This window comes from Piliocolobus tephrosceles, chromosome 7 (assembly GCF_002776525.5).
Source record: "Piliocolobus tephrosceles isolate RC106 chromosome 7, ASM277652v3, whole genome shotgun sequence".
In the NCBI taxonomy this organism is placed as follows: Eukaryota; Metazoa; Chordata; class Mammalia; order Primates; family Cercopithecidae; genus Piliocolobus; species Piliocolobus tephrosceles.
In genome coordinates, this window is record NC_045440.1 from 58882741 (window position 1) to 58904851 (window position 22111).

At 39.7% G+C, this 22111-nt stretch overlaps 1 protein-coding gene across 1 annotated transcript in view; it reads left to right on the plus strand.

Moving 5' to 3' along the window:
- The window catches only part of FAM110B (family with sequence similarity 110 member B), a 153039-nt gene that overhangs the window by 61851 nt on the left and 69077 nt on the right, over positions 1–22111 (plus strand). The window contains exon 4 of the mRNA XM_023222423.2: positions 17129–17217. The gene's annotated coding sequence lies outside the window, so the exon portion shown is untranslated. The remainder of the gene's footprint in view (positions 1–17128; positions 17218–22111) is intronic.

Here is a 22111-nt window from a genome sequence, read left to right on the forward strand (position 1 = left end):
CTCCACCCTTTTCTCTGTCACCATCTTAAGCCCCTAGGAAGGCCATGCAGTTCAGAAATAGTGATGTGGCTTCGTGGTTCAAAGGCACCTCTTGGGGTCCACTGCCAGCATGCTCCAGTTCCACCTCTTACCAGTTGGTAGTCCTGAAGAGGTTAGTTCCATCAGTTGCTCAACTGTAACATGGTGACAGTAGTATCTGCTTCATGGAACGTTGCAAGGATTAAATGAATTAATGCCTTTTGGCATGGGGCCAGGCACATGGAAGGTGCTCAATAAAGGTTAGCTATTCCTGGGCTGTCGCTAAATGACTCACCTGGTGCTTGTGTTACTTTGCTTCCTCCTGCACTCCACAGGGGTGGCCTCCAACCTGCATTGCTTTGACTTGTCCTATTAGTGTCACTGAGACCATTTGGCCCTGTGGGGCCATGGGGAGGGGATAATATGTCATGGACATGTTTTAGAATTGTCTGCATGTGACTTTATTACTGTTTTTTACATTCTCTACAGACAGTGCACACCCTTATTAGTTGCAGGGTGGTTGCTTTCACCTTCTCTCCTTTTGAAGCTATGAAATTGCTATAGTGACAGCTGTTATTATTTAAGAAGTAGCTGGATCTTAATGAAATTATTTAACTTAAAGTCATGTAGTGAGGAAGGAACAGAACAGATAGTCAAACCCAAGACTGTTTTTAAAGACTTCTTTGACCTCAAAATGCTTAGCTGTGAGTTTAAGAATGATATCAGAGATGAAAAGGAAAAAAAAAAAAAAAAAAGACAATTGTGAATACTACAGTCATATAAAATATATATTAATTTCCTCCTGAAAATGGCTTTATTAGAAACGTGGGACAAATAAAAGAAAAAATGGTAAGATAAAAGCTGAAGAGGCAAAAATACAAAAATATTAGTTGAAAACATAAAGAAAGATGTCAAGTGAATGTTAACAGGGATTAACTTTAAAATAAGGCCTATGTATGAATAGGAAGAATTATTCTCAACTCCTTTTAAAATAATCTCAATATCAAGGCACAACATGACATTGGAATACATAAACTATAACCATCATAAATGCATGAGAGCTTGAGTCATTTTTTTCTTTAGATATACATGATATGCTACATATAAATAAGAGGTTGAAAGTTTCAGTGGAATTTAAAATAAAAATAATTTTATTAGGATGATCAAATCAGTAATAAAACCTTTTTTAAAACTTTATAGTAATACCATATTTGTAATGTTTTGTACAATAAGGTTTTCTGAGGTAAAATTTACTGATCTTAAGTGTACAATTTGATACATTCTGACAACTATATATACTCAGGTAATCACCCTAATAAACATATAGAATATTTTCATCATCCCAGCAAATTCTCTCTTGCCACTTATTAATTTTCCCCTTTCACCTCCAGAAGAAATCATTGTTCTGATTCTGTAATCGTGGGTTAGTTGTATTAAAGTAAATGGAATCCTACAGTAAGTGCTCTTTGCACTGGTTCCTTTCATTTAGTAGGATGTCTTTGAGATTCATCTCCAGTAGGATTGCTGCCTTTTATTGATGAATAATATCCATTTTCTGGCTATACCAGTATTTGTTTATCTGTTCTTCTGTGAATGGATATTTGAATTGTTTCCAATTGTGCACTTTGAATGAAGTTGCTGTAAATATTGCTGAATAAGTCTTTTTGTGGACAGGTGTTTTTTATAGACCTTGGGTCATGCCCATGATTGGAACTGCTGGGTCATAGCATAAGGGTTTGGGTAACTTTATAAGAAACTGTCAAAGAAGCTTTCCCATTAGCAGTGTGTGGGAGTTCCAATTGTTTCACCCCATTGCCAACATTTAGTATTGTCTTTTTCTTTTTAGTTATTTGGGTGGCTGTGGAATTGTGTCTCATTATGTTTTTAATTTGCATTTCCCTGATAGCTACTGATACTGAGTACTTTTTCATATGCTTACAGATCATTTGTGTTTGTGAAATGTCTGTTCAAGTCTTTTGCCCCCTTTTTAAGTTTGATTGCTGTTCTTTTGTTACTGATTTGTAGGAGTTATTTTTTTTTTCTGGCTAAGTCATTTTTCAAGTTTATGTGTTGGATGTATTTTCTTTCATCTAGTTTTTTCCTTTTTATTTTCTTCAGTATTATTTGATGAGCAGACATTTTAATTTTTGTTAAAGAGCAATTTATAAATTATTTCAAAACAGTTGATGTTTTTGCAGCTCTACCAAATTTGTACCTACTTTAAGTTTGCAAAAATCATCTCCTGTTTGTTCTAGAGGCTCTATAGTTTAAATTTTTAACTTTTAGATCTGTGATCTACCTCAGATTGATATTTTTGGTGTGAGGTAAGGGTCAGCATTTACTAATTTTTTAAATGTATATCCAATTCCTTCATGATCATTTTTTGAAAATACTTTAAATTTTTCATTGTATTATCTGAGTGCCTTTGTTAAAAATTGATTGTGTAATATATATGTGGATGTATTTATAGTCTGTTTCTTATCTTTTATTGATATGTTTGTTCTTATTAACACTGAAGTGTTGGGATTACAGTGTGTTTATGGAACAATTGAGCTGTCTTTCTGGGGGAGGAGGATACTTTCTTATCAGTAGGAACACAGACAACCTGCCTATCTAGATTTCTCACCGTGGCTCACATTTCCACAAAATGTGAAACATCACTAATGCATGATTCTGACATTGAATTTTGTAGGTGGAATGTGTTATGCAGTTGGATGACTTCAGTTTGTTCAGATATGAAAAATTTGGTGCAGTACATTTCATTTCACTGCAATTTAGGTCAGGGAATAATGCTGAAAGGAAATATGTGTGAAGGCATGAGTGAGCACAGACTACAGAGTGGCCCAAAACTAATAAATCAGAAAGGAAGATAGATTAACTGAAATTCCGATTAATCTCACACAACCGAGACCAATCAGACCAACCAATACTTTAAGTAATAGTGCTTTCGTATTGCTTTTTCTTGGTTGCCAATGGAGTATTTTTTTTCCCTCCCTAACATCTTCCCCAGCAGCACATAGCGTACAGTATATTTTGGGAAAAGGGAAATTATTTTGCGAAAAGTAAAATGACAGGGAAGAAATTCTCTATAAATTTCATTTCTGAAAATGAGGAAATTTTAAGGAAAGAGACAGTTACAAAATCAAAAAAGATCTTTCTTCTCTGTCCCCCTCTCTCAACCTATCCCAAGCTGGGATTTGAGAAAGGAAACCCTTGCCCACCAGTGCAGGGCCCTGGCTCTATCACGTAGGGCCTCTCAAGGATGAGAGCTCAAGTGTTAGTCCTCATCAACGAGACCACCCACGACTGATGGAAGAGCAAGGCCTGTGTGATTTTCTGCTTTCTTTACCCGGAGAAGCCAGGATCCACTCTGTTCTGTGTGGATGGGCTGCACCCATTGAGGGCAAATAAAATTATTTATTTGAGGGCAAATAAAATTAACTGAGAGCACCCCTTCCCCCAACACACAGCATAATGTTCTCAGTATAACAGAACACCAGCTACCGTCTTTCTAAAGTCTGGCATTGATTTATATCACATGTTCAAATTGTTTTTATTCAACTACTATAGAAATAAATGTGAAGATCATGCTTACCCTTTGGGAGAAGATGGTTAAAATTATAAAAGCTTCTTAAGTCTGTAAAACATTGAAAATACCATCAAGCTATCAGGTGGACAGTTCCTGTTGCTGCTCTCTAGACCCCTGGAAGGGTTTTCTGCTCATCTGTCAAATACTTTGTACCATTTATTCCTATTACAGAATATTTCTGTGGCATTACTTTAAAAGCTTTCTATATAATTGACTATGCAAACCAATTGTGTAGGCTTGACTCAGACTTTATGATAAAAAACATTCATCATATGCTATCCCCTGTAAGAGGAATTTAAACTCTCCTCTTCATTAGAAGGCCTGCCTGCAGTGGAATTAAAATAGCTTCTCCTGAATGGGAGCACAGACTTGGTACAGATCATGAGCAGTCATTCAAGAGGAATGTAATCAAATACTTGAAATTTAAATTAGCTTGTAATCTGACTTTGAAAATAAAGTACAAGAGAGACCCAAGAAAGTTTCCTGAAGGTGAATTAATGTCCTTCACACCACTTCCTGTTTCAGAGCTAATAGCATACACATGATAAAAGTATTATAGCAGTGAAACTTATCTTTCCCATGTGCTCCTTCTCCCAGGTCACTGATACTGTGCTTAGAAAAGGTGGCCTACATAGAGAGAACCCACATCTGCAAAAGCAGCTTTCAGACATCACCAGGGATTTACAAACTCTTTCAGCCATGTTTGGAGGAATAACTTCTTTATATTGGGTCCATAAAGCATAAATTGTTAACCCAAGAAAGAGAAAGAACCTTAAATAAGTGACACAGATTTTCTTCTTTATTTAGAAACTATTCTGATGTTCATATTTTTAAAGGATTCTTTCTCTTCAAATACCTTTTCCTCATTCTTGAAGGACACGATACTTTTTTTCTGTTAAAATCACCCAGTGGTAAATGCTGCAGCAGACTGACACTTCTAAAATGAAAAAGGTCCCATCATTATTGCGGCTGCCTTTAGCAAAATTATATAATGAAAAATCATTTCCTTGCTATAAAAGAAGACCATGGAAAAGCATCTCTGCATATATTATTGTATGTAAATTAGGAACAGGAGAAATATAGGGAATCTAGATACAGAGAAATCATCACTGTTTATGAACAGTGTAACATTTCTAAAAAGAAATTGGGGTGATTATTTTCAATAGAAGAAAAGTCTTAGCTTTACAGATAATTACATTCTTAATAGTATAGATGGAATAGAGCTCAGTTTGCTTCAAGGCAGATTTCTGTTAAACAGACTGCATTTGCACATTAATTTCTATTGTGGAAGTTAAAAAATTGGTCCCTAGATATAATAAAACTATCTTTAAAATATACACATATAAATGGAAATATCTTTCAGACAAACCCATTGAACCATTATCTGTTAATGATACTGAGCTGTGATTCACAGATATTTTGAACTGTGGAAGTAAAAATATAGCCAGGAGAGGCAGACACACTGAAATATGATTGCTTTGCTTTACCTCATTTTAAACTCGATTCCCACTATAGTGGTAACAATCCATAAAATTTCAGGAACTTGCCAAGGTTCATGTCAATCTTGAATCATGCTAATGTTTCTAACTTTATATCCAAAGAAATTATTTTCCATTTTCCCCATCACTTAAACTTACTGGCTGCTTTCCAGACATTTGAATCTGGCTATATCTCCCAAGTATATAAGAATATCCTTACATAAAATGAGAGAATTGTCCAAATAACTGAGGAATGGAAATATCTAGGCCTTTCTTAGCAATGAGGACTTGTACCAGCGCCAACAGAGGCTTTCCCTAATGTCTAATAATAATCAGCAAATTGGCTGACAATTCTGAGCTGAACTTTTGGGGCCCAGCCTAATGGTTTGACTGATGGTTGGGAATGGTTAGCACATCAAAATCCTGTTTGCTGAGACTGCTACTTACTAGCTGGTTAACAAAGCTGAGCTGCACCGTGTAGACGGGCAGTAGGCCAGATCCGATGACCACAGCACGGAGCACAAGAATCTCTTAAGACCAAGACTTTAGAGGGGCCACTCATGAAAAATTTACCCCCTCCAGTTTTTACCTTTTCCTTGGGTGGAAGTGGGAAAAAAATACCAAGTTTTTATTAACAATTCATATTCAGTGTTAGTAATGACATGGTAGAAAAATTAAACAATTCAGACAGGTTGACTATCTCTGCCATGCAGAGATAAAAACTATTGATGCTGTAGCCTTTGCCTCACCTCCAACACTGGGGATTACAGTTTGACATGAGATCTGGGCGGAGACACAGACCCAAACCATATCAAAAGGATACCATGGTAAATGCCTTTCTCTAATATTTCTGTACATATCGTCAATTATTTCATTTTTGAGGCATGTGATCCCAACTATTTCCTTAGAATTATATTTCCAAAATGAAATGGCCAGGGGTAAAGGCATACACATTTTTTTAAATTTCAAAAGTTGTTCCAAGTTGCCTCATGGAAAAAGTTGTGCTTAGTTAAGTTCCAGCATTTCTAGATGTTATTAACACAAATTCTTAACAGTATAACAGTTTTCATCTGGATTGTGCTCAGGGCATGAGGGTTATGTATTTATACTATATACATCTTTTCCAGGGAGGGTGTCAGTTTTCCTAGTATTATCTATCATTTGGCCTGGATGTTTTAGTTTTGCCATCATCCGAGTGGGGAGAATTTAGATGATGTTTACTAAGTGTTAGGCACTCCCTAAATGCTTTATGTATGCATTAACTCATTTAGTTAATCCACACAACATCCTCCTCCAAATGTTCCAGATGAAAAAATGGAAGCATAGAAAAGTTAAGTAGTTTACAAAAGGTTACCAGCTAGAAAGTAGCTGGATTGTGATAAAACGTAATAAATGGCATAGAAGGAGAGACATATATGGTGATATTTTTCTAGGAAGATAATTTCTCCCTAGGAATGTCATTTAAGATATAACCCCCGAAGTTTTTATATGACTCTTATCAAGACTGCTATCCTTTAGCCTCTACTAATTTTAAAAGTTTCAGAAAGACCCTAGATGAATTTCATAGCAAATGATGTTCTTTACTTACATATTTGTTTGGATAAAAGTCTAATCTTTCAAAGTGACTAGTGTTGAAACATAATTATGAACATTCATGGCATGCATACTTGAAATTCTTTCATGAATCTTTTTTTTAAAAACAGCAGCATGCTTTACCCATGCAAGATTATATGCCTTGATTTTGGACAGTAAGTGCAGAGATGCATTAAAGAGCTGGTGATGGGGCTGAATGGGACTACTTCAAATTATCAGAACCTTCACATCACTGAAATGGTGGACATTTTGCTGTAGAAGACAAAACTGAAATTTAGGATATTTGCCCATGTATTGTAATTTAAAATTTTATAGAAATTATTCCATGGTCCATATAGAAAGAATTCCAGGTCCTTTACGTGGTACAGAGATGAATAATGAGGTAAACACTTTCATAACCTAGAGGATGCCTGTTAACATCCAAAACCATGGTATGATCTGAGAACAGAAGGGAAGCTAAAGTCTGAGGATGACTTCTGCAACAGAATTCATAGCTCTCATTAAACAATAATATCTATTTATGATTTTAATACCTAATTATTATTAGGTTGTAATATGTCATTATTATGGCTTTATTATATATTAGATTAATCCTATCCAGTTACTATGCCCATGGGATAATTATACATAATTTTTGTGTGTAGGAATGAATTGAGTGTTAGGAATGAATTGAGTCTGGAGTGGCTGAGCAAGTCCTGTAACCCCCCTGGGCCATTTCCATATCTCTAAGTGAGAAGATAAGAATACCTACCCAACAGCATTTTGGGGATTCTCAAAGCAGATACTATATGTGACGTTTTGTTTGCAATTTTAAAGCCCTGTTCAGGTTTAGTCACTGGCATTGTTGAATCTGTCTCCTTTGCTGATTTGGAAGGTCCTTGTCCTCCTCATCCTAACACAGTATTTGGCAAATGATAGGAGTAAATAAATATGAGTTAAACGTCATTATGAGGACAGAGAGGAGGAGCCCTGATGACAAGAAACTGCATGAGAACCAAGTTCCCGCTCCAGTGTGAGAGTCCTAGTAACCTCTTTAATTCATACCCCTTCCCGAGCTTCGTAGTACCCTGCCCCCTTCACCAGTACTGTAAAAAGCAGATCATTTGAGGAAGAAGAAAAACTAGGCTTTGAGAAGACACTTCAGGATGCACAATTGGCTTCTAACCCGAGCCCTGCAGAGAAGACTCAAGTGGTCTGCTCAGGGCTTTTGTACCTGGCAAGGTCATTGTCCAACATCATTGTCCCTCTCAGCGGGCAGCCTCTCTGAGAACTCACACTTAGTATTCGGGGCTGATGCACAGGTACTGGGGAGCCACTGAGGACCTTTTCAGACAGTGAGGCTGCCTCCTGGCACAGGGATGCCAAGTGTCTGTAGGGGAGCTGGGGCCAGGGCTGCTGCCCATGGCCTTTGGAGCAGCAGGAGTGACTTCTAGCAGCCAGTTTCAGTCTGCCCCAGGCCAACCAGGCCACAGCTGAATAAGTGCCTGGTATGCCACACTCTTCACAAAAAAAGAAAGATTGCTGTTTGAGTGTCAGAAACAGAGAAGGAAGGGGCACCAGCTGCCTGGACTCTTGCCCACCAGTTGTCTTGCCCCTCGTAGCCAGAAGGAGACTTTCACAGCCTGGGTATTCTTTTCTTTTCCTCAATGTGGGGTGATCCTGGTGGCTCCCCAGACCCGGCTCGCATTGACTGGGGACAGAGCGGATTGTTGGTTTCGGTGCCCAGCTCTGCCTGCAGTGACTTCATGTTGTGGCTTGAGGTCCCCTGATAGAAATGCTGCTCAGCACTCAGCCCTCCAAGCTGCCCTCCACTCCTTATGTGGGCTGGGTCCCAAGGCTTCTGCTGGACCATGGCTCAAACGCGGGTCCTTTAACATCAGACGCAATAGCCCCACGTGCAGCCAGGCCTCCTTCTCAGGCCCTGGTGCAGTTCATCAGAGCAGAAACAGCTCTCCAGGACCCCTCTCATTAAGGTAGTGTTTGACCAGCAGCTGAAACCGAGATACTTCCTGCTGGAATATTATGATCTCCCTCAAGTTATCCCGGAGCCCTGGCTTTCAACAGAATCATTTTTTATACGTGAACCCTAACTTTTTTCCAAGGCGAAAAAACTGTAACAGTTGTAACAATTCTATATGAAACTTCTGGAAACACAGCCTCATTTTCAGTCTCCAGGGTTAGAGAATGAGAACAGAACTTGAGGAAATCCATGCAGTGCGGCAGAAGGTTTCTGTAGTGCCTGCTCCTCCTTGTCAGTACAGCGAATGTAAAATGTACGCGTCCGCATTCTCTGAGCCAGAAAGAGTAGATGAGGGTTTCGACTTGGAAGATAATGGGAATCTACAAAGATCCAGAAGGAGAGAAGCGGCGGTCAGACCCTCAGGGAGCTTGAGCCAGACAAACCCTTTCCTCCTCTAGTGTGTGTGGTTGTGTCTCCTCCTTCATCCTCCGTCCACTGCCCCCGGCCAGCTTCTCCATGACCTTCACAGCCCTCGAAGGTCTTTCCCCGTGCTCCTGCTGAGGAAGCCAGCAAACCTGCTTCATCCTTAGCCAGATCCTCCACCCCTGTCATGTGAGCATCCTGTGCTGAGCTGCAGTTTACCTGATCTTTATTGCTTGTTTGTTAATCACTTAATGAGCACTCCCACATTACAACAGAAGCTCCTTTAGGAATCAGAATGCTCTGTTACTCCCTACAGTATGTCCAGGATCCAGCACAAGTCCTTACACATAGTAAGGGCCTAACATGATTCACTGAGCAAACAATGATTTTTCAGAATCAAAAGTGTGTTGACTGAAGTTCAAAGACAAGAGGGCTCATTCCAGAGGTTGTATACATAGGCCCCCCCTTAGCCAAGCGGCAATAAGAAAGATTCCCAATGAACTGTTACTCAGCTCCAAAACAAATACTGGGTCTGAACATGTTGAAAGATAAGACCCAAGAAAGGACAGTAGCTTTCTTCTTTTAGAAAGTGTCTGTTTAATGTCGTCTACTAAACAGGCATGAAACAAATTAATTAAACAGCTTTTTCAGTGCCTATTTTGAGCTAGCAGTCTGTTAAATGAAGAGGAAGGCAGAAGCTGTTAGATGTTTCCTAGAGAAATGCCTAGAAGTGTTACTAGCCTGTATCCTGGCAGCCTGCAGGGAGCTGTGCCTTAGGCCAAATCTCTGAAGCCAATTCCTCTTGGAGTTTTTACCTCCTGATGATGGTGATTGCACTCTGATAATTCATGAGGAAGATGCTTCAAGGTAGCACACACAGCTCTCACTTTCTTTAGCCAGTTATCTCCATCACATTTTTCCAGGGTTTGTGTATGTGTTTGCATTCCAGCACAGGTTTTCACTCTTGAATTTATGGACCATGAGTTTCTGTGCTTTCCCTTGAGGTTTATGGTCCATGTCATTCCCTTCACTGGTTTATTTCCCAACAGTTTGTGGTACACAGAGATTGGAGGATGAAGTGCCCCTTCGCCAGTAGTCCTGTTTCTTGGTTACTAATTAATCCCTGTGAAGACTTGGTTCCTCAGAGCAAATCATAATACCTCTTGAGCGTGTCAGCTTTTTGTTTTTTAGCTAAAAAAAAAAAAAAAAAATACAGAAATGGGAAGTTTGCATTTTACCTTTGGATTGGAATTTGACTGGTAGAATATACCCACTTGTAGGAAATATAAAAAAAACACATTGAACATTTACAAATTTGATTAGATCAGCTCAGGACTGCTAATTCTGTAGAACATATTGACAAGAAAGAAATTAAGGGAAAAGAACTGAGAGTTGCATTTGACTGGCTGACTTCTCTCCCTTTTCAACATAAAGTTGTCATTTTAAATTTAATCCAGCTCCTTCCAATTAAAACTTTTCTCAATTTATATTCCATAGAAAACATTTTTGAAATTTGTATCATTAATAAAAAATAATTAGAAACCCTTAATTTCCTGAAAAAATATTTTTAAGATAGGTTTGTATAGAATCAAGTGAAAGTAGTGACTATTATATATCTAAAAAGAAGTAGGTGAAATAATTTGCCTTACAACAGTGAATACCAATAATTGTTCTGTGTGATTAATCAACCCTACCATTAGCTTCTTGGCCTTCATGACTTCTGAATGGTATTTCTGACAGAACTGTACGATGGAGGCGTGCTGAGGTACTCTTTTGAGTGCTGTGATGCTGGAAAGAAAGGGAGACAATATGGAGTGGTTGAGATCACTACTGCTCATAAGAGCTTAATATAGAACCCAGAATCCACCCTGTGCCAGGCCCTGTGCTAAGCACTTACAGCTCATTGACAGTAATTCTTCAAGGTGGCTCCTATCATTGTCTTAGACAAAGAAATGCAGTTATTTGCCCAGGGTCATAGAGCTAGGTAGTGGCAGATCCAGAACTTTAACTGAGGCAGTCTGACTGTGAGAACGCGTCACAGGATTTGGCTTCTAGAAGTAGTTTGGCCGTTCAGTTGTGTAGTGGCCAAATGTGTTTAATTTTTCCTTTTACAATAAGTTCTGAGATCCCTTTTCTGTCCCTTGTAACTGTGAATTAATCACTGTAGTCAAGATTATGAATTTTTACACCTTGATTAGCACTTTCCCGCTATAAATAGCAATTTGCATGGTATTTCCAACTATATTGAAGAGAGATTAATTAGCACTTTATGACAAATATGTGGCAAATTGTTAATTAGGTAAATAAAGTAAGACTCAGATTTTATAGCACCACTATTGTTTTCACAGTATCAATTTTAATATTTATTCTTAGTGCTGGAATCTGATAAGCTTAACTAAGCCGATAGTGCTGTGCATTGATTTAACCACTCTTTGTTTCTCTAGATTTCAGGAAAATAAGAATACACTTTAAAAATCACTTATAGTTTATAAGGTGACACATTAATCCTCAAAGTGACAGGAAGTCGAGATGATTTTGTCTATGAGGTTTAATTTATTAAAATTTCGTTTTCTCCTGTGCTTTGCTCCAATGGCTCTGTGCTAGCAAACCAGCTATAATTAGATTAGCAGCCTGCTAAACGCCGGTGACAGCCTGCGTCTCAGAGAGCATGTGCTGGATTCCGCATGTGCCTTTTCCTTATTGGTTGGTGGCGTTGCTGCTCGCCCGTGTGATAGGTTTCCACAGTAATCTTTATGCTGCATTAGAGACATAGATACAGAGGTGCTGTACTGTGTTCTTGCAACAGTGGAGGTGCTCGGCTGGTAACGTTAAAGAAGGAATAAGGCGCCCGAGAGAAGGCGTTCGTCTTTGTTGTGTAGCATCAGCCGTTAAGGACAGCCAGCTGCGGTGGGAGGTCAGTAAAGGAGACTCAGTTCATGGTAATTACTTTAAGTCTATCTCTCACGAAAAACACGGCCATGCGTGAAATGAAGTGTGTTCATCATGTCATCTGTTTAATCTGATTTTGCTTTGTTAATACCGTGGGTACTCCAGCATTCCATATGAAAATACATTCTCCTGCAGGCTTGCCTGGTAAACAGTTACCCTGTTTACAGTATTCACCAAGGAATCATGTTTTTACCTGGATTCAAGAGTGCATGTGTGTGCTTGGGAGTGATGCTTACCGGCTCGCTTCTGTTTTGGAAAGCCCGATGTTGCATCAGTTTGGGTGTCTTTGTAGGTGCGTTTCAGTACTCAGTGGACTTTGTTTGCATTGAGTCCACACTGTGCTGAATAGTGAATGATCAGGAAGAATTTAGTGAAACACACTCTAATTAGGACAGGGCAGTGACTCTCCTGATGTTGAAGCTGTGCCTTAGCAGAAGTAATGTGCTATTGTTTCTTCAGAGATGTGTGCAGCCTTCATTTTGGATGGTTTTCTTTGTCTCACCTTTTGTAGTTTTTATTAAACCTTTTAAATACAGAGAGGGTTAACATATCCCATTCTGCCAGAGATATTTAAAGTGTATATTTAGCTGTGCTTGAAAGAGAAATTTTCGTCTCGTGGCTTTGTTTAGCAGGGACATTGCGTTAGGAGTTGAAGTCGCAGGAAGGTGGGGTTCTTACCACTTACTTTGTCTACTGTTTGACAACATTTTTATTTCTATTACTTTTTGCCTGAAAATTGATGATCTTAATCTGTGATTAAAAAATGGCATATTCTAAAATAAAAATATTTAAATGGGCAAGACTGAGGTTCAAATATCCCAAACAAATGCAGCATGAGTTTTTCCTTCTCAGTGTCCCTTCTCCATAGTGTCCTGTTTTATACCAAAACTTCCTTTGTTTTTACTTATTCATCAAACTTAAAAATTGATGTCCTTCCCATATCAGGCTGTAGAGTCCACAGAAACTTGTGTATTGAGTCACCAGTCACAGGGCTGGCTGCCAGCCACCATGCGTCTGCTATCACCAGAGCCTTGCTGATCTCTGAAAACCATCAAGAATTATTTCTCTGCTCCTGAAAAGCCAAATGATGCAATTTTAATGATTTGTTCAAATACCTGCTCTGATCTAGAACTATATTCTGGTTAAAGGGATTCAGTATATTCTTTGACAGAGTAAACTTCAGAGTACTTACCAACCGTGCCTCCTTCCCCACTCCACATTCCCTTCCAGGTCCATCCTGGTAGATAGTAAATCATCCAGTGCAAATTGCATCCAAATAACATTTTTAAGGGAAAAAAAATGAATATTATGAAAACTTGCCTTGAATTGTAACAGAGTATCATCTGTAATAAGAAAGTTTGGTAGTTGTTGCTTGTAATACAGTGTCTTTGTGACTTGAACCAGCTGGCGACATTCTCAGTTTTTAGACACCTTATGTGGTGAAATGAACCTGGGAACAGTCGTTCTACTCCACATTCCACTTCCTTGATACAAACCACGCCTGTTCCTATTGCAGAAGATACGCGCCAGTGGCGGAGAGTGCAGTTTCGGTGAAAGTGGTTTTGTTCTTTCCAGAAGTCCAGGCTCCTCTCTCATTTCCCTCCCTCCCTCTGCCTGCTGTGCTCTTCTATGTGGATGTGCAGAAAAACCTTTCTGGGAATCAACAATTAGGCTTGGACACTCATTTTGGGAAGGATAAATTGGTGTGGATCGATCTCTCTCTCTCTGTGTCTCTCTATCTCCTGAAATGCTTCCTAAATTCTGTTAGTCTTAAATAATTTCCAAGAAGGTTTTCTCCACTGTGAAAGCCTTGGGCACACATAAACATTGTCTAGAGTTCCTTTTGGGGGAGCCCCTTTGAGGTGTGTGTCATGGAAAGATGTAGGAAGTAGCTCTAAGTGATGTCAAATCCCTAGGGCTGGGTCTTAAAGACTTTCTGTGTGGAGGAGGAACTTTTTAAAAAATTTAAATATGGATGTATCTGTGTACTGTGTAATGCACCGGCATTATGATATCCCAAAGGGACTTTTAATATACACCGAAGGGGCTTTTTTATAACATAATTAAACAAGTGTTATTTATGTTTTTGTAAAGTAACCAAAATATGTGCTTTTATCTTCTGACGTATCATATCTTAACTTTTTTAAAACTAGATTAAGAAGACTCTTTACATGTTTCTGTGACAAGAAAATAAAAAGAAATTTTTTGGACACTTTAAAATGTTGTTCTTTTTCCTCCTTAAAATTCCATAACTCTATACTGATGACGTTTCTGACCAAACAACAATAGGTCTATCAGCATAAGCATAAATATGATATTTTAAAATTAAAACATTTTCTGTTATAAGGGATACTTTCTAACATTTTCTCCTGAGGTCTAAATAGGAAAAGTGGTCACTAGTTTAAAAATGAAGTCATTTCATGAAAAATATCATGTGCTGCAAAGTAACTGGGCTGAACAAGGTGTGGAAAATATTTGTGAAGAGGAAAGAGAAATGGGTAGGGCATGATATTGCATGTAAGAGTTTCTATGGTAATATCTGTAGGTAGATTTGTGGCTGGTCACTTGGCATCTGTGATAATCCAAAAACCTGATAGATATTTGTCATTAGCAATTGATAAATATTTCAGAGTTGACCTGTTAAAGTTGCCTGGATTGGAAAAATATGAGAACAGGTATTAGGCCTCTTATCTAAGTGTAGTTATTTTTCATTGTAGTATTCTATGGTCATGGACACTCACCATGTGCTAAGCTCTGTGCTAAGCTTTATCGAGAGAAAGAAGGCACAGTGCCTTCCTGTAAGAAGTGACTACTGAGGAAGAGAAGCCGCTAAATTAATAATAATAGGGGTGCATGAGGCAGATAGAGATACATAGTTTGGTGATACCAAGGAGGGGCAACCAGGTTTTTAGAAAGGGGGTGAGGAGTGCCAGGGAGGGCTTCAGGAGAAGAGAGATGTTACCCAACCCATAACTTACTATTTCCTGCCCATCTTGACATCACATTCACAACTCAGCATTAAGTTGAAGCTGGCATAGCTTCATATTCTGTTTTTGTATTTTTTATTGATTTCAATACATGTAAAGTATCATTTCTCTTCTACCTGCTAACTCTTCTCAGAATACACACTAGGTTGTTATATGGAAATATTTTCATAGATTTACATCCTGTGGGAATTGAAGTTTTCTTTAACATATCCAGAATTTAGAAATGCATCTTAGATGCATCACCAAACACTTTGATTGCTATTATACTCTTAAGTAATTTAGTGATTACCTTTGGAACTGTTTGCATTGGCAGGAATTGTCATTTCCTCTTGGCTGCATGTAGACTCCTGAAAGTCATTTATCTTGTATGTGCTCATTAAAGACAAGCTTGTAAAATTTGAGACTGGATTATAACACTTGGATTTCACCTTGAAGGTGTTTGCTTTTCTTATACATTTAATTGGATTTAAATTTTAAATCTTGTCAAATTTGGAGGAGAAGTCCACTTTAGGGGTCACCTATTTGTACAAGATCTTGCCACCAGTAAAATCTCTACATGGAAACAGATCTTGCATTTCTACTTCTATAGATCCTGCATTCAGGTACTCCTCCTAATTCTGTCATGTGTTACCCTAGTCAGGCTTCCACACTTACTTTTTCAAACCCTGTAAAATGTGCAGCTTTACTTTTCCCGCCCTCCAGACCCCACCCCACTGCCTGAGTTGGATGGTAGCCCCTTAGAGCAGCTCTCTAACCCAGTGGACCTCCAGGACAGGAAACAGTTATCTTCTGTTGCTCTCTTGTCTGTGGTTTGTTTTTTCCCTACCTCCTTTGCTACCCCTCTTTAAGTAGCTATTCTCCAACGCTCTGGCCTTCATCAGCTTGCCTGTCCATGACACCGACTTTCCATAGGTGGGCCCATCCATTGCCACACAGTGTCCACTAATCCCCCACACTCACAGCCACACCAGCCTCCTGTGCCTTTGCACAGCGTGGAGAGTGGCGCTGCTGCTCCCCCTGCTGCCTGGAATGTGCTTCCCCAGGGAGCCCATGGCTCCTTCCCCCACTGCCTGAAGGATTTCGCTCTAATGGAGCCACCTCAGTGGGACATTCTGAGATAGTATTTACTGTATTTGTTTATTTCTTTAGTTTCCCCTTTCTGGAATGTAAACTCCATGAGGTCAGAGGTTTTTCGTCTTAACCCCCAGAGCCTTGAACTGTACTTGGTCCATAGAAAGTGTTCAGTCAGTACCTGTTGAATGAATGAGAGAATTAATGATTCCTGGCATGGGGGTGCTACAGTGCAGATGAAGGGTGCTCCTGGGGCAATCAAGAGCTCTGCCGCAGCCAGCTGAGTGGTGCTGTGGAGCCCCTCACTTTGAATGGGCCTCAGTTTCCAGTTCTGTAGACGGGGAGTGTGTACCAGAGGCTCCGAGGCCCCTTAAAACTCTAACACTTTTTCATAGCCCTGGAAATAAGATATGATGTCACATAAAACGTTATTTATGCGACTCATCACAACTTAATGTTATATTCTTCTTTCTGCATAGTTGCTATCCATGGTTAAATGTCTCTTTTAAAAAAGAAACAATAGTTGAAGTGAACAAAACACTTAGTTTCCAAATGAAGTAGTAAAAATTAATGCATTTTGGTGTACTGACGTGTGTGCTATCTTTTTTTAAATATATTGATCAGTTTGTATTTTTATTATTTTTGAGACAGAGTCTCGCTCTGTCATCCAGGCTGGAGTGCAGTGACACGATCTCAGCTCACGGAAACCCCCACCTCCCAGGTTCAAGCGATTCTTGTGCCTCAGCCTCCCAAGTAGCACCACCACACCAAACTAATTTTTGTGTTTGTTTTTTTTTTCTTTTTTTTTTTGTGGTTTGATTGTAGAGACAGGTTTTCACCATGTTGGGCAGGCTGGCCTCCAACTGCTGGCTTCAAGTGATCTGCCCCCCTCGGCCTCCCAAAGTGCTGGGATTACAGTTGTGAGCCATTGCATCCAGCCTGTATTGACTAATTTTTAAAAGAATTACCATTCTCTGTTGCTAAATGTATTTAATAGCCTGCCTATTTTTATCAAATAAAAAGGCAAAAGCAATCTTTTCTTCCTTTGATTTTTTTTTAGCAATTTCCTGCTGCAGAGAGCATTTTAAGAAAGGACAGCATTCCTGTGACCTCTGCCTACCATCCATAAAATACTCATTCTCCTCTCAGGTAAGCATATTGCTTTGCTTTGATCCATTCTGAGAAGGAGGTATTGATTCTCTATGAAAACCTGTGTCATTATTGCACTAAGACAAAGAAGCTGAGGTTTCAGATATTTTGCTGTCTGGCAAAAATAAATAAATACAATGAAATGAAATAAAATACCCACCTTTTGAGGTCCTCTCCAGGACCAAAGTATCAGTGATGGCCATTTGCCGTTCCAAGGGGTTTCATGATACACCTTCTGCATATCTGCTAGTTGTTAGTTTGTTAAATGCTGTGTGCTGTTTATCAGGTAATCCCAATAATTTAGAAGTCCTCTGTGTTTTAAAAAAAAATTATTTTTTTTCAGAGTTGGGGTTTTGCCCTGTTGCCTAGACTGGAGGGCAATGGTGTGTTGCTCGTTGCAGCCTTGAACTCCTGGGGTCAAGTGATCCTGTTGCCTCTGCCTCCTGAGTAATTAAGCCTATGAATGTGCACCACCATGCCTGGCTAATTTTAAAAAAAAAATTTTCATAGAGATGGGGTCTCACTATGTTGCCCAGGCTGATATTAACTCCTGGCTTCAAGCAGTCCTTCCTCCTCACCCTTGCAAATTGTTGGGTTTACAGGCATGAGCCACCTGGCCTGGCCAGAAGTTTCCTCTTTGTGCTTGGGGAATGAGATGGTGGTGCAGGGTCAGCAGCAGGGGCACTGGGAGTGGGTGACCAGGAGAGAGCTTTGCTCCTGAAGGGAGGCAGAGTCGAGAGAGCAGAACTTAAATTCCAGTCCAGGAACTGAGACTGAGGGGGTGGAGTATCTTTGGAGGATGGCCGGCCAGCAGGCCTGGGAATGGCAGGGTGCTTTTCCCCCCATCCCCACTGCTCCCGGGACTCCTTTCTGGTCCCCACAGCTGATGGAGAGCTTGGGAGCATTTTTTCCAGGTCTCTTCCTACAATCAGACGATCTTCCAGGAAGGAGCTAAGGAAGTGAAAGAATGGTGGTCAAAGTACAGATGGTTCCCTCTTTTATGGAGGGACTGAGAGCTCAATAACACCAAATGAGGAGGTTAGAAATGTTTAGGAAAATGAAGACAGCTCTCCAGTTACCTCATTTCCACCACAAGTTGAAAAGTGTAAAGAGCAACCCTCAGGAGAACAGAACCTCAGTCTCAGTGCCCACATTCTGAGTGGCCCCATGCTTGGATTTGATTGACAGCCTTCCTCCAGCTTCCTTTCTAGCATCCATTTGTAATGTACCCTTGCTGATATAGTAAGCCATGTATTTTGTAATTTATTATTATTGCATTATGCAGAATGTTGTCAGGTGATGTAATCGCTTTTCTAGAACCTAAGAATCTAACTTAGGCTGACAAATAAGAATCAGCCTGTGCCGGGCAGAATTGTACAATCTGTAGAAACAGGAATTAAAGAGAAAGCCAGCAACACCCCTCAGTGCTATACTCTGAAGTCTCTCACTCTTATCGCCATCTTACTTATCTTCTTATCTCAGATATAAGAAGCTCTGATACAAAAGCCTGGGGCTCCTGTTGACTGGAAGGAGCTTTGCATCTGCCGTCGCCAGCACTTGTGGAGCTGAGGTTGTAAAACTGCACCCGAGTGCCAGTGTACTTAGTAGGGAATGCCTTCCAACAGTCCCATGTTTTTCATTCTGCACCATTCTAGGGAGCTCATCCATCCTGATTTGCCCATGACTGAGGGATTTCCTGGGACATGGGACTTGGCAGTGCTAGAACTGGGAAGTCAGAGCAAGCCAGGCAGGAAATGTTATTCCCTCTTGTGATCCCACCACCCCTCCTCTCTCTTGTACATGGCTGGGTGATGTTCTGCTCACCAGGATGGTTGCCGACAGCAGTTGTTCGCAGCCATGGTGGCCAGGGAAGAACTACAGGGTTTAGTAGACCTGGCCATCACCTCAGCTCGTCTGCTTAGTAACCAGTTGGATAGACTGGGATGGTTTTCTTTATTTCTGTGAGCCTCAGTTTCTCATATGCCAAGTAAGAAGAACAGCCTAAGGCAGTAGGGGTGTAGGGAAAGTAACAAGACAGAGCAATGGAAATACCTGATATAGCCTAGGTACACAAGAAGGGGCGGGTGCCTCCCAGCATCAAGGCAAACCATCCAAAGCAGACAGTCAGTTACCTTCACAGGCATAAGTAACTGGCTTGAGCTTTATCAATACTATTATTTACCTAGATCAGGAAGGTTAGAAAGAGCTTAGCCATGTGACTCACCAACAACCTGTCAGCTGAGTTGCAGGCGTAAATCCTAGCCCTGATACCTAAGATACCTAATTCTTAAATAACCTTAAGTCAATTTGTACAAGTTACTTTGAGTTGTTTTTATACCAGTTTTCCGATGTAGATTGAAACATTTTTTTAAGGTGCTGTAAAGAATGCTGTGAAAAGCATAATTTGTTTCCTATCTGTATCCAAATGTTTTTAACTTTCAGGTTATTATTGTATTTAAAGTTTATTAAAACATTTTTCTTTCCTAGATTCTTAAATTACAGATAAGCAGCCTTATGAATTCATATGCATTATTATCGCCATTAAATGTTCACTGCTCTCAATATATGAGTTTAAGATTACTTTGTTTTTAGAGAACACACTGGGACTTTTTAAAAGTGGCTCCTTGTTTAAGGAAACTAAAAGGCAAATGAAGTCATGAAATAAAATGATATCGTAATGTTCTTTTGGTCAAACCTTTTTGAGTTTTTTCATCCTGGAACATGAAATGTCCTGAGTAGTGTATATATGTAAGTCATTTTTAAAGGAATACACAAACACCAATATCTGTGCGTTATGCATGTAATTACAGTTTCAGGAAATAAGCTTGAAGGCTTCCTTTGTTTTTTGTTTCTTGCTATCTTATTCAAACTTAAGTAATTGATAAAATCTGTTTCTCCTTGAAGTTTTCCTTTTTCAAAACTTCTCTTCAGATGTTCGCGTTTTTAATGTGGTGCATGCTAGATACTTGAGAAATTGCTTGGAACAACAGCCCTCGCATATTTATTTCGTATGTTAAATGGGCCTCACCAAAAATGCTTACTGGTTTTCCCCAGACACCTTTTTTTCCAACTCGGTGTTTCCTAAAGCTGGTCCTCCGGAATGAGAGGTTTGTACCTCATCAATGACTCATCATCCTCTCATGCCAGCACCCCTGACTTTTGCCTCTCTCCAGATCAGCTGTTTCCCAAGAGAATGACTCAGAGATCAGATTCCAGCAGTACAGTCAGGTGTGGCTCCTCTGAGGCCATCTCAGCTGACCTTGAGCAAGGTCTCCTCAGGAATCAGGAGAGTTGGCACAAAAGTGAGATCCACTGTGCCGGGAGCCAGGCTTGCTTGCTGCTTTTTTAAAAAGAGGAAGAGGAAAGGGCATTCTCTGGGGGAAAAAAGCAGGGATTTTACATGTTTTCTTTTACTTACTCATAAAAATTGTATACGCTTCTCTAAGGATAGATATAGGGATAGTCCCCCTCATACTCAGAAGTAGAATTCTATATTTGAGGATTTAACACACGTTTATTGTGAACCTCAAAAAATTATTGATTGGAATTTAAATTGTCAAATTACAGTAGGGTGTTAGTCGCTTACGCTTGTAATCCCAACACTTTAGGAGGCTGAGTTGGGAAGATCACTTCAGACCAGGAGGTCAAGACCAGCCTGAGCAACATAGTGAGACCCTGTCTGTACAAAATTTTTTTTTTAATTAGCCAGATATTGTGGCATGCGCCTGTAGTTCCAGCTGTACAGGAGGCTGAGGTGGGAGGGTTGCTTGATTCTAGGAGTTTGAGGCTGCAGTGAGCTGTGATCATGCCACTGCACTCCAGCCTAAGTAACAGAGCCAAGACCCTATTTAAAAAAAAAAAAAAAATTGAGTAATTTTGACATATTTAAATTTTTTTAATCAAATGAAAGATAAACTCTATATTACTACCTGCATAGTTGTTTATTAATGGCTGTTATAATAGAAATAGTGTCATTGTAAATGTAATCACTGGTTTTCTTACAAAGACCAGCAGAGAGGAAGAATGGGCTGTAGTTATGCCCATGGACTATAGAAGGACTGCCCTGTGGCCCTGTGCTGGAGACATTTTGTGCAATCTTTACTTGCCCTTCAGAGAAGCATTAGAATCTTCAATATGTAGATATGGGATATGTGTAATATGGGAATCAGAGGCTAAACTTCAGACCAAAGGGCAACCATGTGGTTAGACATACACTGGGTATAAAGCCCAAGTCTACCCAAGGCTCTTCTATCAAACCCCTATCTAGACCTTGCACACCAGTTAATTTCTTTACAATATCAGGGTCGTACATGCAACAGGAAAGCCAGTTGAGGGAAGTCGGACAATGGGAAAGGTAGAATGGAAAGGTTACAAGGAAACATCAGTGTCTAGTGGAATATTAGAATGATCTGTAGAAACCATGAAAATCTTCAATCAGAGTAGGAAAGAGACCAAAAAGGTTGTACGAAGAGGGAAAGGGACTGTTAGGAGGACACAGGTGAAAGAGAGGAGATTTAAACAGCGATTGCAGTTGTGCCAGGGGAAAACCTAGACTTTCCAGACCTTCTCACTTTCTTTTCAACCTGTAAATTATGTGCTACCATCTCTAGGTGTGGATGGAGAACGCAGTCATGCATTCTGAGTACTCAGAGAAGTTCAGAGACCTGTGATGCTTGCCAGGACCTGGTGTTTAGTGAGCACTGGAGTAGCTTCTCCACACAGGTCCCCCTCTTCCATAGCATAGGATAAAAGAATGCTAAATATTCAATTCTGGTATTATGTCTGTGTATCTGTGTTCAGAGATGCAACCAAAAACCTAAATATATTCCTAATCTGCATTTCTTCTGGAAATTCCTTCTGTTTACCAGGGGAGCAATGCTGCCTTCTCCTTGCA